We start from the raw sequence: 18,852 nt of genomic DNA, 5'->3' as shown, positions 1-18,852 counted from the left end.
TTTCTGTGGTAGAGAATTCCACAGGTTCACCACTCTCTGGGTGAAGAAGTTTCTCCTCATCTCGGTCCTAAATGGCTTACCCCTTATCCTCAGACTGTGACCCCTGGTTCTGGACTTCCCCAACATTGGGAACATTCTTTCTGCATCTAACCTGTCTAAACCCGTCAGAATTTTAAACGTTTCTATGAGGTCCCCTCTCATTCTTCTGAACTCCAGTGAATACAAGCCCAATTGATCCAATCTTTCTTGATAGGTCAGTCCCGCCATCCCGGGAATCAGTCTGGTGAACCTTCGCTGCACTCCCTCAATAGCAAGAATGTCCTTCCTCAAGTTAGGAGACCAAAACTGTACACAATACTCCAGGTGTGGCCTCACCAAGGCTCTGTACAACTGTAGCAACACCTCCCTGCCCCTGTATTCAAATCCCCTCGCTATGAAGGCCAACATGCCATTTGCTTTCTTAACCGCCTGCTGTACCTGCATGCCAACCTTCAATGACTGATGTACCATGACACCCAGGTCTCGTTGCACCTTCCCTTTTCCTAATCTGTCACCATTCAGATAATAGTCTGTCTCTCTGTTTTTACCACCAAAGTGGATAACCTCACATTTATCCACATTATACTTCATCTGCCATGCATTTGCCCACTCACCTAACCTATCCAAGTCACTCTGCAGCCTAATAGCATCCTCCTCGCAGCTCACACTGCCACCCAACTTAGTATCATCCGCAAATTTGGAGATACTGCATTTAATCCCCTCGTCTAAATCATTAATGTACAATGTAAACAGCTGGGGCCCCAGCACAGAACCTTGCGGCACTCCACTAGTCACTGCCTGCCATTCTGAAAAGTACCCGTTTACTCCTACTCTTTGCTTCCTGTCTGACAACCAGTTCTCAATCCACGTCAGCACACTACCCCCAATCCCATGTGCTTTAACTTTGCACATTAATCTCTTGTGTGGGACCTTGTCGAAAGCCTTCTGAAAGTCCAAATATACCACATCAACTGGTTCTCCTTTGTCCACTTTACTGGAAACATCCTCAAAAAATTCCAGAAGATTTGTCAAGCATGATTTCCCTTTCACAAATCCATGCTGACTTGGACCTATCATGTCACCATTTTCCAGATGCACTGCTATGACATCCTTAATAATTGATTCCATCATTTTACCCACTACTGAGGTCAGGCTGACCGGTCTATAATTCCCTGTTTTCTCTCTCCCTCCTTTTTTAAAAAGTGGGGTTACATTGGCTACCCTCCACTCCATAGGAACTGATCCAGAGTCAATGGAATGTTGGAAAATGACTGTCAATGCATCAGCTATTTCCAAGGCCACCTCCTTAAGTACTCTAGGATGCAGTCCATCAGGCCCTGGGGATTTATCGGCCTTCAATCCCATCAATTTCCCCAACACAATTTCCCGACTAATAAAGATTTCCCTCAGTTCCTCTTCCTTACTAGACCCTCTGACCCCTTTTATATCCGGAAGGTTGTTTGTATCCTCCTTAGTGAATACCGAACCAAAGTACTTGTTCAATTGATCCGCCATTTCTTTGTTCCCCGTTATGACTTCCCCTGATTCTGACTGCAGGGGACCTACGTTTGTCTTCACCAACCTTTTTCTCTTTACATACCTATAGAAACTTTTGCAATCCGCCTTAATGTTCCCTGCAAGCTTCTTCTCGTACTCCATTTTCCCTGTCCTAATCAAACCCTTTGACTCTCACTGGGGTACAGTCCCACACACACTGACTCTCACTGGGGTACTGTCCCACACACACACTGACTCTCACTGGGGTACTGTCCCACACACACACTGACTCTCACTGGGGTGCAGTCCCACACACACTGACTCTCATTGGGGTACAGTCCCACACACACTGAGTCTCACTGGGGTACAGTCCCACACACACTGACTCTCACTGGGGTACAGACCCACACACACCGATTCTCACTGGGGTACAGTCCCACACACACTGACTCTCACTGGGGTACAGTCCCACACACACTGACACTCACTGGGGTACAGTACCACACTCACTGACTCTCACTGGGGAAAAGTCCCACACACACTGACTCTCACTGGGGTACAGTCCCACACACACTGACTCTCACTGGGGTACGGGTCCCACACACACTGACTCTCACTGGGGTACAGTCCCACACACACTGACTCTTACTGGGGTACGGGTCCCACACACACTGACTCTCACTGGGGTACAGGTCCCACACACACTGACCCTCACTGGAGTACAGTCCAACACACACTGACTGTCACTGGGGTACAGTCCCACACACATTGACTCTCACTCGGGTACAGTCCCACACACACTGTCTCTCACTGGGGTACAGTCCCACACACACTGACTCTCACTGGGGTACAGACCCACACACACTGACTCTGACTGGGGTACAGTCCCACACACATTAACTCTCATTGGGGTACAGGTCCCACACACACTGACTCTCATTTGGGTATAGTCCCACACACACTGATTCTCACTGGGGTACAGTCCCACACACACTGACTCTCACTGGGGTGCAGTCCCACACACACTGACTCTCACTGGGATACAGTCCACTACACACACTGTCTCTCACTGGGGTACAGTCCCACACACACTGACTCTCACTGGGGTACAGACCCACACACACTGACTCTCACTGGGGTACAGTCCCACACACACTAACTCTCATTGGGGTACAGGTCCCACACACACTGACTCTCATTGGGGTATAGTCCCACACACACTGACTCTCACTGGGGTACAGTCCCACACACATTGACTCTCACTGGGGTACAGGTCCGACATACACTGACTCTCACTGGGGTACAGGTCCCACACACACTGACTCTCACTGGGGTACAGTCCCACACACACTGACTCTCACTGGGGTACGGTCCCACACACACACTGACTCTCACTGCGGTACTGTCCCACACACACACTGACTCTCACTGGGGTGCAGTCCCACACACACTGACTCTCACTGGGGTACAGTCCCACAAACACTGACTCTCACTGGGGTACGGGTCCCACAAACACTGACTCTCACTGGGGTACAGGTCCCACACACACTGACCCTCACTGGGGTACAGTCCCACACGCACTGACTCTCACTGGGGTACAGTCCCACACACACTGACTCTCACTGGGGTACTGTCCCACACACACTGACCCTCACTGGGGTACGGGTCCCACACACACTGACTCTCACTGGGGTACAGTCCCACACACACTGACTCTCACTGGGGTACAGTCCCACACACACCGACTCTCACTGGGGTACAGTCCCACACACATTGACTCTCACTGGGGTACAGTCCCACTCACATTGACGCTCACTGGGGTACAGTCCCACACACACTGACTCTCACTGGGGTACAGTCCCACACACACTGACTCTCACTGGGGTACAGTCCCACACACAGTGACTCTCACTGGGGTACAGTCCCACACACACTGACTCTCACTGGGGTACAGTCCCACACACACTGACTCTCACTGTGGTACATTCCCACACATACTGACTCTCACTGGGATACAGTCCCACACACACTGACTCTCACTGGGGTACAGTCCCACACACACTGACTCTCACTGGGATACTGTCCCACACACACTGTCTCTCACTGGGGTATGGGTCCCACACACACTGACTCTCACTGGGGTATGGGTCCCACACACACTGACTCTCACTGGGGTACAGTCCCACACACACACTAACTCTCACTGGGGTACTGTCCCATACACACTGACTCTCACTGGGGTACAGTCACACACACACACTGACTCTCACTGGGGTACAGTCCAACACACACTGACTCTCACTGGGATACAGTCCCACACACACTGACTCTCACTGGGGCACTGTCCCACACACACTGACTCTCACTGGGGTACAGTCCCACACACACTGACTTTCACTGGGGTACAGACCCACACACACTGACTCTCACTGGGGTAGTGTCCCACACACACTGACTCTCACTGGGGTACTGTCCCACAGACACACTGACTCTCACTGGGATGCTGTCCCACACACACTGACTCTCACTGGGGTATGGGTCCCACACACACTGACTCTCACTGGGGTATGGGTCCCACACACACTGACTCTCACTGGGGTACAGTCCCACACACACTGACTCTCACTGGGGTACAATCCCACACACACTGACTCTGACTGGGGTACAGGTCCCACACACACTGACTCTCATTGGGGTATAGTCCCACACACACTGATTCTCACTGGGGTACAGTCCCACACACACTGACTCTCACTGGGGTACAGTCCCACACACACTGACTCTCACTGGGGTACAGTGCACTACACACACTGACTCTCACTGGAATACAGTCCCACACACACACAGACTCTCACTGGGGTACAGTCCCACAAACACTGACTCTCACTGGGGTACAGTCCCACACACATTGACTCTCACTGGGGTACAGTCCCACACACACTGACTCTCACTGGGGTACAGTCCCACACACATTGACTCTCACTGGGGTACAGTCCCACACACACTGACTCTCACTGGGGTACTGTCCCACACACACTGACTCTCACTGGGGTACTGTCCCACACCCACTGACTCTCACTGGGGTAGTGTCCCACACACACTGACTCTCACTGGGGTACGGGTACCACACACACTGACTCTCACTGGGGTACAGTCCCACACACACTGACTCTCACTGGGGTACAGTCCCACACACACTGACTCTCACTGGGGTACAGTCCCACACACACTGACTCTCACTGGGGTACAGTCCCACACACACTGACTCTCACTGGGGTACTATCCCACACACACTGACTCTCACTGGGGTACAGGTCCCACACACACTGACTCTCATTGGGGTATAGTCGCACACACACTGATTCTCACTGTGGTACAGTCCCACACACACTGACGCTCACTGGGGTACAGTCCCACACACACTGTCTCTCACTGGGGTACAGTCCACTATACACACTGACTCTCACTGGGGTACAGTCCTACACACACACATACTCTCACTGGGGTACAGTCCCACACACACTGACTCTCACTGGGGAACAGTCCCACACACATTGACTCTCACTGGGGTACAGTCCCACACACACTGACTCTCACTGGGGTACAGTCCCACACACATTGACTCTCGCTGGGGTACAGTCCCACACACACTGACTCTCACTGGCGTACTGTCCCACACACACTGACTCTCACTGGGGTACATTCCCACACACACTGACTCTCACTGGGGTACAGTCCCACACACATTGACTCTCACTGGGGTACAGTCCCACACACACTGACTCTCACTGGGGTACAGTCCCACACACACTGACTCTCACTGGGGTACATTCCCACACACACTGACTCTCATTGGGATACAGTCCCACACACACTGACTCTCACTGGGGTACAGTCCCACACACACTGACTCTCACTGGGATACTGTCCCACACACACTGACTCTCACTGGGGTACGGTCCCACACACACTGACTCTCACTGGGGTACAGTCCCACACACACCGACTCTCACTGGGGTATGGGTCCCACACACACTGACTCTCACTGGGGTACGGTCCCACACACACTGACTCTCACTGGGGTACAGTCCCACACACACTGATTCTCACTGGGGTACAGGTCCCACACACTGACTCTCATTGGGGTATAGTCCCACACACACTGATTCTCACTGGGGTGCAGTCCCACACACCCTGACTCTCACTGGGGTGCAGTGCCACACACAATGACTCTCACTGTGGTACAGTTCACTACACACACTGACTCTCACTGGGGTACTGTCCCACACACACTGACTCTCACTGGGGTACAGGTCCCACACACACTGACTCTCACTGGGGTACAGTCCCACACACACTGACTCTCACTGGGGTACAGTCCCACACACACCGACTCTCACTGGGGTACAGTCCCACACACATTGACTCTCACTGGTGTACAGTCCCACTCACATTGACGCTCACTGGGGTACAGTCCCACACACACTGACTCTCATTGTTGTACAGTCCCACACACACTGACTCTCACTGGGGTACAGTCCCACACACAGTGACTCTCACTGGGGTACAGTCCCACACACACTGACTCTCACTGGGGTACAGTCCCACACACACTGACTCTCACTGGGATACTGTCCCACACACACTGTCTCTCACTGGGGTATGGGTCCCACACACACTGACTCTCACTGGGGTATGGGTCCCACACACACTGACTCTCACTGGGGTACAGTCCCACACACACACTAACTCTCACTGGGGTACTGTCCCACACACACTGACTCTCACTGGGGTACAGTCACACACACACTGACTCTCACTGTGGTACTGTCCCACACACACACTGACTCTCACTGGGGTACAGTCCAACACACACTGACTCTCACTGGGATACAGTCCCACACACACTGACTCTCACTGGGGCACTGTCCCACACACACTGACTCTCACTGGGGTACAGTCCCACACACACTGACTTTCACTGGGGTACAGACCCACACACACTGACTCTCACTGTGGTAGTGTCCCACACACACTGACTCTCACTGGGGTACTGTCCCACAGACACTCTGACTCTCACTGGGATGCTGTCCCACACACACTGACTCTCACTGGGGTATGGGTCCCACACACACTGACTCTCACTGGGGTATGGGTCCCACACACACTGACTCTCACTGGGGTACAGTCCCACACACACTGACTCTCACTGGGGTACAATCCCACACACACTGACTCTGACTGGGGTACAGGTCCCTCACACACTGACTCTCATTGGGGTATAGTCCCACACACACTGATTCTCACTGGGGTACAGTCCCACACACACTGACTCTCACTGGGGTACAGTCCCACACACACTGACTCTCACTGGGGTACAGTGCACTACACACACTGACTCTCACTGGAATACAGTCCCACACACACACAGACTCTCACTGGGGTACAGTCCCACAAACACTGACTCTCACTGGGGTACAGTCCCACACACATTGACTCTCACTGGGGTACAGTCCCACACACACTGACTCTCACTGGGGTACAGTCCCACACACACTGACTCTCACTGGGGTACAGTCCCACACACACTGACTCTCACTGGGGTACAGTCCCACACACACTGACTCTCACTGGGGTACAGACCCACACACACTGACTCTCACTGGGGTAGTGTCCCACACACACTGACTCTCACTAGGGTACTGTCGCACACACACACTGACTCTCACTGGGGTACAGTCCCACACACACTGACTCTCACTGGGGTACTGTCCCACACACACTGACTCTCACTGGGGTACAGTCCCACACACACACTGACTCTCACTGGGGTACAGTCCCACACACACTGACTCTCACTGGGGTACTGTCCCACAAACACTGACTCTCACTGGGGTACTGTCCCACACCCACTGACTCTCACTGGGGTAGTGTCCCACACACACTGTCTCTCACTGGGGTACGGGTACCACACACACTGACTCTCACTGGGGTACAGTCCCACACACACTGACTCTCACTGGGGTACAGTCCCACACACACTGACTCTCACTGGGGTACAGTCCCACACACACTGACTCTCACTGGGGTACAGTCCCACATACACTGACTCTCACTGGGGTACAGTCCCACACACACTGACTCTCACTGGGGTACAGTCCCACACACACTGACTCTCACTGGGGTACAGGTCCCACACACACTGACTCTCACTGTGGTACAGTCCCACACACACTGACTCTCACTGGGTTACAGTCCCACACACACTGACTCTCACTGTGGTACAGTCCCACACACACTGACTCTCACTGGGGTATGGGTCCCACACACACTGACTCTCACTGGGGTATGGGTCCCACACACACTGACTCTCACTGGGGTACAGTCCCACACACACTGACTCTCACTGGGGTACTATCCCACACACACTGACTCTCACTGGGGTACAGGTCCCACACACACTGACTCTCACTGGGGTACAGTCCCACACACATTGACTCTCACTGGGGTACAGGTCCCACACACACTGGCTCTCACTGGGGTACAGGTCCCACACACACTGACTCTCACTGGGGTACAGTCCCACACACACTGACTCTCAGTGGGGTACTGTCCCACACACACAATGACTCTCACTGGGGTACTGTCCCACACACACACTGACTCTCACTGGGGTATGGGTCCCACACACACTGACTCTCACTGGGGTACAGTCCCACACACACTGACTCTCACTGGGGTACAATCCCACACACACTGACTCTGACTGGGGTACAGGTCCCACACACACTGACTCTCATTGGGGTATAGTCCCACACACACTGATTCTCACTGGGGTACAGTCCCACACACACTGACTCTCACTGGGGTACAGTCCCACACACACTGACTCTCACTGGGGTACAGTGCACGACACACACTGACTCTCACTGGAATACAGTCCCACACACACACAGACTCTCACTGGGGTACAGTCCCACAAACACTGACTCTCACTGGGGTACAGTCCCACACACATTGACTCTCACTGGGGTACAGTCCCACACACACTGACTCTCACTGGGGTACAGTCCCACACACACTGACTCTCACTGGGGTACAGTCCCACACACACACTGACTCTCACTGGGGTACAGTCCCACACACACTGACTCTCACTGGGGTACAGTCCCACACACACTGACTCTCACTGGGGTACAGACCCACACACACTGACTCTCACTGGGGTAGTGTCCCACACACACTGACTCTCACTGGGGTACAGTCCCACACACACTGATTCTCACTGGGGTACAGGTCCCACACACACTGACTCTCACTGGGGTACAGTCCCACACACACTGACTCTCACTGGGTTACAGTCCCACACACACTGACTCTCACTGTGGTACAGTCCCACACACACTGACTCTCACTGGGGTATGGGTCCCACACACACTGACTCTCACTGGGGTATGGGTCCCACACGCACTGACTCTCACTGGGGTACAGTCCCACACACATTGACTCTCACTGGGGTACAGGTCCCACACACACTGGCTCTCACTGGGGTACAGGTCCCACACACACTGACTCTCACTGGGGTACAGTCCCACACACACTGACTCTCACTGGGGTACTGTCCCACACACACAATGACTCTCACTGGGGTACTGTCCCACACACACACTGACTCTCACTGGGGTGCAGTCCCACACACACTGACTCTCATTGGGGTACAGTCCCACACACACTGATTCTCACTGGGGTACAGTCCCACACACACTGACTCTCACTGGGGTACAGTCCCACACACACTGACTCTCACTGGGGTACAGTGCACGACACACACTGACTCTCACTGGAATACAGTCCCACACACACACAGACTCTCACTGGGGTACAGTCCCACAAACACTGACTCTCACTGGGGTACAGTCCCACACACATTGACTCTCACTGGGGTACAGTCCCACACACACTGACTCTCACTGGGGTACAGTCCCACACACACTGACTCTCACTGGGGTACAGTCCCACACACACACTGACTCTCACTGGGGTACAGTCCCACACACACTGACTCTCACTGGGGTACAGTCCCACACACACTGACTCTCACTGGGGTACAGACCCACACACACTGACTCTCACTGGGGTAGTGTCCCACACACACTGACTCTCACTGGGGTACTGTCGCACACACACACTGACTCTCACTGGGGTACAGTCCCACACACACTGAGTCTCACTGGGGTACAGTCCCACATACACTGACTCTCACTGGGGTACAGTCCCACACACACTGACTCTCACTGGGGTACAGTCCCACACACACTGATTCTCACTGGGGTACAGGTCCCACACACACTGACTCTCACTGGGGTACAGTCCCACACACACTGACTCTCACTGGGTTACAGTCCCACACACACTGACTCTCACTGTGGTACAGTCCCACACACACTGACTCTCACTGGGGTATGGGTCCCACACACACTGACTCTCACTGGGGTATGGGTCCCACACACACTGACTCTCACTGGGGTACAGTCCCACACACACTGACTCTCACTGGGGTACTATCCCACACACACTGACTCTCACTGGGGTACAGGTCCCACACACACTGACTCTCACTGGGGTACAGTCCCACACACATTGACTCTCACTGGGGTACAGGTCCCACACACACTGGCTCTCACTGGGGTACAGGTCCCACACACACTGACTCTCACTGGGGTACAGTCCCACACACACTGACTCTCACTGGGGTACTGTCCCACACACACAATGACTCTCACTGGGGTACTGTCCCACACACACACTGACTCTCACTGGGGTGCAGTCCCACACACACTGACTCTCATTGGGGTACAGTCCCACACACACTGAGTCTCACTGGGGTACAGTCCCACACACACTGACTCTCACTGGGGTACAGACCCACACACACCGATTCTCACTGGGGTACAGTCCCACACACACTGACTCTCACTGGGGTACAGTCCCACACACACTGACACTCACTGGGGTACAGTACCACACACACTGACTCTCACTGGGGAAAAGTCCCACACACACTGACTCTCACTGGGGTACAGTCCCACACACACTGACTCTCACTGGGGTACGGGTCCCACACACACTGACTCTCACTGGGGTACAGTCCCACACACACTGACTCTTACTGGGGTACAGAACCACACACACTGACTCTCACTGGGGTACAGGTCCCACACACACTGACCCTCACTGGAGTACAGTCCAACACACACTGACTGTCACTGGGGTACAGTCCCACACACATTGACTCTCACTCGGGTACAGTCCCACACACACTGTCTCTCACTGGGGTACAGTCCCACACACACTGACTCTCACTGGGGTACAGACCCACACACACTGACTCTCACTGGGGTACAGTCCCACACACATTAACTCTCATTGGGGTACAGGTCCCACACACACTGACTCTCATTTGGGTATAGTCCCACACACACTGATTCTCACTGGGGTACAGTCCCACACACACTGACTCTCACTGGGGTGCAGTCCCACACACACTGACTCTCACTGGGATACAGTCCACTACACACACTGTCTCTCACTGGGGTACAGTCCCACACACACTGACTCTCACTGGGGTACAGACCCACACACACTGACTCTCACTGGGGTACAGTCCCACACACACTAACTCTCATTGGGGTACAGGTCCCACACACACTGACTCTCATAGGGGTATAGTCCCACACACACTGACTCTCACTGGGGTACAGTCCCACACACATTGACTCTCACTGGGGTACAGGTCCGACATACACTGACTCTCACTGGGGTACAGGTCCCACACACACTGACTCTCACTGGGGTACAGTCCCACACACACTGACTCTCACTGGGGTACTGTCCCACACACACACTGACTCTCACTGCGGTACTGTCCCACACACACACTGACTCTCACTGGGGTGCAGTCCCACACACACTGACTCTCACTGGGGTACAGTCCCACAAACACTGACTCTCACTGGGGTACGGGTCCCACAAACACTGACTCTCACTGGGGTACAGGTCCCACACACACTGACCCTCACTGGGGTACAGTCCGACACACACTGACCCTCACTGGGGTACAGTCCCACACGCACTGACTCTCACTGGGGTACAGTCCCACACACACTGACTCTCACTGGGGTACTGTCCCACACACACTGACCCTCACTGGGGTACGGGTCCCACACACACTGACTCTCACTGGGGTACAGTCCCACACACACTGACTCTCACTGGGGTACAGTCCCACACACACCGACTCTCACTGGGGTACAGACCCACACACATTGACTCTCACTGGGGTACAGTCCCACTCACATTGACGCTCACTGGGGTACAGTCCCACACACACTGACTCTCACTGGGGTACAGTCCCACACACACTGACTCTCACTGGGGTACAGTCCCACACACAGTGACTCTCACTGGGGTACAGTCCCACACACACTGACTCTCACTGGGGTACAGTCCCACACACACTGACCCTCACTGGGGTACATTCCCACACATACTGACTCTCACTGGGATACAGTCCCACACACACTGACTCTCACTGGGGTACAGTCCCACACACACTGACTCTCACTGGGATACTGTCCCACACACACTGTCTCTCACTGGGGTATGGGTCCCACACACACTGACTCTCACTGGGGTATGGGTCCCACACACACTGACTCTCACTGGGGTACAGTCCCACACACACACTAACTCTCACTGGGGTACTGTCCCACACACACTGACTCTCACTGGGGTACAGTCACACACACACTGACTCTCACTGTGGTACTGTCCCACACACACACTGACTCTCACTGGGGTACAGTCCAACACACACTGACTCTCACTGGGGTAAGGGTCCCACACACACTGACTCTCACTGGGGTACAGTCCCACACACACTGACTCTCACTGGGGTACAATCCCACACACACTGACTCTGACTGGGGTACAGGTCCCACACACACTGACTCTCATTGGGGTATAGTCCCACACACACTGATTCTCACTGGGGTACAGTCCCACACACACTGACTCTCACTGGGGTACAGTCCCACACACACTGACTCTCACTGGGGTACAGTGCACTACACACACTGACTCTCACTGGAATGCAGTCCCACACACACACAGACTCTCACTGGGGTACAGTCCCACAAACACTGACTCTCACTGGGGTACAGTCCCACACACATTGACACTCACTGGGGTACAGTCCCACACACACTGACTCTCACTGGGGTACAGTCCCACACACATTGACTCTCACTGGGGTACAGTCCCACACACACTGACTCTCACTGGGGTACAGTCCCACACACACACTGACTCTCACTGGGGTACAGTCCCACACACACTGACTCTCACTGGGGTACAGTCCCACACACACTGACTCTCACTGGGGTACAGACCCACACACACTGACTCTCACTGGGGTAGTGTCCCACACACACTGACTCTCACTAGGGTACTGTCGCACACACACACTGACTCTCACTGGGGTACAGTCCCACACACACTGACTCTCACTGGGGTACTGTCCCACACACACTGACTCTCACTGGGGTACAGTCCCACACACACACCGACTCTCACTGGGGTACAGTCCCACACACACTGACTCTCACTGGGGTACTGTCCCACACACACTGACTCTCACTGGGGTACTGTCCCACACCCACTGACTCTCACTGGGGCAGTGTCCCACACACACTGACTCTCACTGGGGTACGGGTACCACACACACTGATTCTCACTGGGGTACAGTCCCACACACACTGACTCTCACTGGGGTACAGTCCCACACACACTGACTCTCACTGGGGTACAGTCCCACACACACTGACTCTCACTGGGGTACAGTCCCACACACACTGACTCTCACTGGGGTATGGGTCCCACACACACTGACTCTCACTGGGGTATGGGTCCCACACACACTGACTCTCACTGGGGTACAGTCCCACACACACTGACTCTCACTGGGGTACTATCCCACACACACTGACTCTCACTGGGGTACTATCCCACACACACTGACTCTCACTGGGGTTAGGTTCCCACACACACTGACTCTCATTGGGGTAGTGTCCCACACACACTGACTCTCACTAGGGTACTGTCGCACACACACACTGACTCTCACTGGGGTACAGTCCCACACACACTGACTCTCACTGGGGTACAGTCCCATACACACTGACTCTCACTGGGGTACTGTCCCACACACACTGACTCTCACTGGGGTACAGTCCCACACACATACTGACTCTCACTGGGGTACAGTCCCACACACACTAACTCTCACTGGGGTACTGTCCCAAACACACTGACTCTCACTGGGGTACTGTCCCACACACACTGACTCTCACTGGGGTACAGTCCCACACACATTGACTCTCACTGGAGTACAGTCCCACACACACTGACTCTCACTGGGGTACTGTCCCACACACACTGACTCTCACTGGGGTACATTCCCACACACACTGACTCTCACTGGGGTACAGTCCCACACACATTGACTCTCACTGGGGTACAGTCAAACACACACTGACTCTCACTGGGGTACAATCCCACACACACTGACTCTCACTGTGGTACAGGTCCCACACACACTGACTCTCATTGGGGTATAGTCGCACACACACTGATTCTCACTGTGGTACAGTCCCACACACACTGACTCTCACTGGGGTTAGGTTCCCACACACACTGACTCTCATTGGGGTAGTGTCCCACACACACTGACTCTCACTAGGGTACTGTCGCACACACACACTGACTCTCACTGGGGTACAGTCCCACACACACTGACTCTCACTGGGGTACAGTCCCATACACACTGACTCTCACTGGGGTACTGTCCCACACACACTGACTCTCACTGGGGTACAGTCCCACACAAATACTGACTCTCACTGGGGTACAGTCCCACACACACTGACTCTCACTGGGGTACTGTCCCACACACACTGACTCTCACTGGGGTACTGTCCCACACTCACTGACTCTCACTGGGGTACAGTCCCACACACACTGACTCTCACTGGGATACTGTCCCACACACACTGACTCTCACTGTGTATGGGTCCCACACACACTGACTCTCACTGGGGTATGGGTCCCACACACACTGACTCTCACTGGGGTACAGTCCCACACACACTGACTCTCACTGGGGTACAATCCCACACACACTGACTCTCACTGGGGTACAGGTCCCACACACACTGACTCTCATTGGGGTATAGTCCCACACACACTGATTCTCACTGGGGTACAGTCCCACACACACTGACGCTCACTGGGGTACAGTCCCACACACACTGACTCTCACTGGGGTACAGTCCACTATACACACTGACTCTCACTGGGGTACAGTCCTACACACACTGACTCTCACTGGGGTACAGTCCCACACATACTCTCACTGGGGTACAGTCCCACACACACTGACTCTCACTGGGGTACAGTCCCACACACATTGACTCTCACTGGGGTACAGTCCCACACACACTGACTCTCACTGGGGTACATTCCCACACACACTGACTCTCACTGGGGTACAGTCCCACACACATTGACTCTCACTGGGGTACAGTCCCACACACACTGACTCTCACTGGGGTACAGTCCCACACACACTGACTCTCACTGGGGTACATTCCCACACACACTGACTCTCACTGGGATACAGTCCCACACACACTGACTCTCACTGGGGTACAGTCCCACACACACTGACTCTCACTGGGATACTGTCCCACACACACCGACTCTCACTGGGGTATGGGTCCCACACACACTGACTCTCACTGGGATATGGGTCCCACACACACTGACTCTCACTGGGGTACGGTCCCACACACACTGACTCTCACTGGGGTACAGTCCCACACACACTGACTCTCACTGGGGTACAGGTCCCACACACTGACTCTCATTGGGGTATAGTCCCACACACACTGATTCTCACTGGGGTGCAGTCCCACACACCCTGACTCTCACTGGGGTACAGTGCCACACACAATGACTCTCACTGTGGTACAGTTCACTACACACACTGACTCTCACTGGGGTACTGTCCCACACACACTGACTCTCACTGGGGTACAGTCCCACACACACTGACTCTCACTGGGATACTGTCCCACACACACTGACTCTCACTGGGTATGGGTCCCACACACACTGACTCTCACTGGGGTATGGGTCCCACACACACTGACTCTCACTGGGGTACAGTCCCACACACACTGACTCTCACTGGGGTACAATCCCACACACACTGACTCTCACTGGGGTACAGGTCCCACACACACTGACTCTCATTGGGGTATAGTCCCACACACACTGATTCTCACTGGGGTACAGTCCCACACACACTGACGCTCACTGGGGTACAGTCCCACACACACTGACTCTCACTGGGGTACAGTCCACTATACACACTGACTCTCACTGGGGTACAGTCCTACACACACACATACTCTCACTGGGGTACAGTCCCACACACACTGACTCTCACTGGGGTACAGTCCCACACACATTGACTCTCACTGGGGTACAGTCCCACACACACTGACTCTCACTGGGGTGCAGTCCCACACACACTGACTCTCACTGGGATACAGTCCACTACACACACTGTCTCTCACTGGGGTACAGTCCCACACACACTGACTCTCACTGGGGTACAGACCCACACACACTGACTCTCACTGGGGTACAGTCCCACACACACTAACTCTCATTGGGGTACAGGTCCCACACACACTGACTCTCATTGGGGTATAGTCCCACACACACTGACTCTCACTGGGGTACAGTCCCACACACATTGACTCTCACTGGGGTACAGGTCCGACATACACTGACTCTCACTGGGGTACAGGTCCCACACACACTGACTCTCACTGGGGTACAGTCCCACACACACTGACTCTCACTGGGGTACTGTCCCACACACACACTGACTCTCACTGCGGTACTGTCCCACACACACACTGACTCTCACTGGGGTGCAGTCCCACACACACTGACTCTCACTGGGGTACAGTCCCACAAACACTGACTCTCACTGGGGTACGGGTCCCACAAACACTGACTCTCACTGGGGTACAGGTCCCACACACACTGACCCTCACTGGGGTACAGTCCCACACGCACTGACTCTCACTGGGGTACAGTCCCACACACACTGACTCTCACTGGGGTACTGTCCCACACACACTGACCCTCACTGGGGTACGGGTCCCACACACACTGACTCTCACTGGGGTACAGTCCCACACACACTGACTCTCACTGGGGTACAGTCCCACACACACCGACTCTCACTGGGGTGCAGTCCCACACACATTGACTCTCACTGGGGTACAGTCCCACTCACATTGACGCTCACTGGGGTACAGTCCCACACACACTGACTCTCACTGGGGTACAGTCCCACACACACTGACTCTCACTGGGGTACAGTCCCACACACAGTGACTCTCACTGGGGTACAGTCCCACACACACTGACTCTCACTGGGGTACAGTCCCACACACACTGACTCTCACTGGGGTACATTCCCACACATACTGACTCTCACTGGGATACAGTCCCACACACACTGACTCTCACTGGGGTACAGTCCCACACACACTGACTCTCACTGGGATACTGTCCCACACACACTGTCTCTCACTGGGGTATGGGTCCCACACACACTGACTCTCACTGGGGTATGGGTCCCACACACACTGACTCTCACTGGGGTACAGTCCCACACACACACTAACTCTCACTGGGGTACTGTCCCACACACACTGACTCTCACTGGGGTACAGTCACACACACACTGACTCTCACTGTGGTACTGTCCCACACACACACTGACTCTCACTGGGGTACAGTCCAACACACACTGACTCTCACTGGGATACAGTCCCACACACACTGACTCTCACTGGGGTACAGTCCCACACACACTGACTCTCACTGGGATACTGTCCCACACACACTGTCTCTCACTGGGGTATGGGTCCCACACACACTGACTCTCACTGGGGTATGGGTCCCACACACACTGACTCTCACTGGGGTACAGTCCCACACACACACTAACTCTTACTGGGGTACTGTCCCACACACACTGACTCTCACTGGGGTACAGTCACACACACACTGACTCTCACTGTGGTACTGTCCCACACACACACTGACTCTCACTGGGGTACAGTCCAACACACACTGACTCTCACTGGGATACAGTCCCACACACACTGACTCTCACTGGGGCACTGTCCCACACACACTGACTCTCACTGGGGTACAGTCCCACACACACTGACTTTCACTGGGGTACAGACCCACACACACTGACTCTCACTGGGGTAGTGTCCCACACACACTGACTCTCACTGGGGTACTGTCCCACAGACACACTGACTCTCACTGGGATGCTGTCCCACACACACTGACTCTCACTGGGGTATGGGTCCCACACACACTGACTCTCACTGGGGTATGGGTCCCACACACACTGACTCTCACTGGGGTACAGTCCCACACACACTGACTCTCACTGGGGTACAATCCCACACACACTGACTCTGACTGGGGTACAGGTCCCACACACACTGACTCTCATTGGGGTATAGTCCCACACACACTGATTCTCACTGGGGTACAGTCCCACACACACTGACTCTCACTGGGGTACAGTCCCACACACACTGACTCTCACTGGGGTACAGTGCACTACACACACTGACTCTCACTGGAATACAGTCCCACACACACACAGACTCTCACTGGGGTACAGTCCCACAAACACTGACTCTCACTGGGGTACAGTCCCACACACATTGACTCTCACTGGGGTACAGTCCCACACACACTGACTCTCACTGGGGTACAGTCCCACACACATTGACTCTCACTGGGGTACAGTCCCACACACACTGACTCTCACTGGGGTACAGTCCCACACACACACTGACTCTCACTGTGGTACTGTCCCACACACACACTGACTCTCACTGGGGTACAGTCCAACACACACTGACTCTCACTGGGATACAGTCCCACACACACTGACTCTCACTGGGGCACTGTCCCACACACACTGACTCTCACTGGGGTACAGTCCCACACACACTGACTTTCACTGGGGTACAGACCCACACACACTGACTCTCACTGGGGTAGTGTCCCACACACACTGACTCTCACTGGGGTACTGTCCCACAGACACACTGACTCTCACTGGGATGCTGTCCCACACAC

The sequence above is a fragment of the Pristiophorus japonicus genome, chromosome 4 (assembly GCF_044704955.1).
Source record: "Pristiophorus japonicus isolate sPriJap1 chromosome 4, sPriJap1.hap1, whole genome shotgun sequence".
Taxonomy (NCBI): domain Eukaryota; kingdom Metazoa; phylum Chordata; class Chondrichthyes; family Pristiophoridae; genus Pristiophorus; species Pristiophorus japonicus.
The sequence above is the reverse complement of the archived record's forward strand: the minus strand, read 5'-3'. Positions refer to the sequence as shown.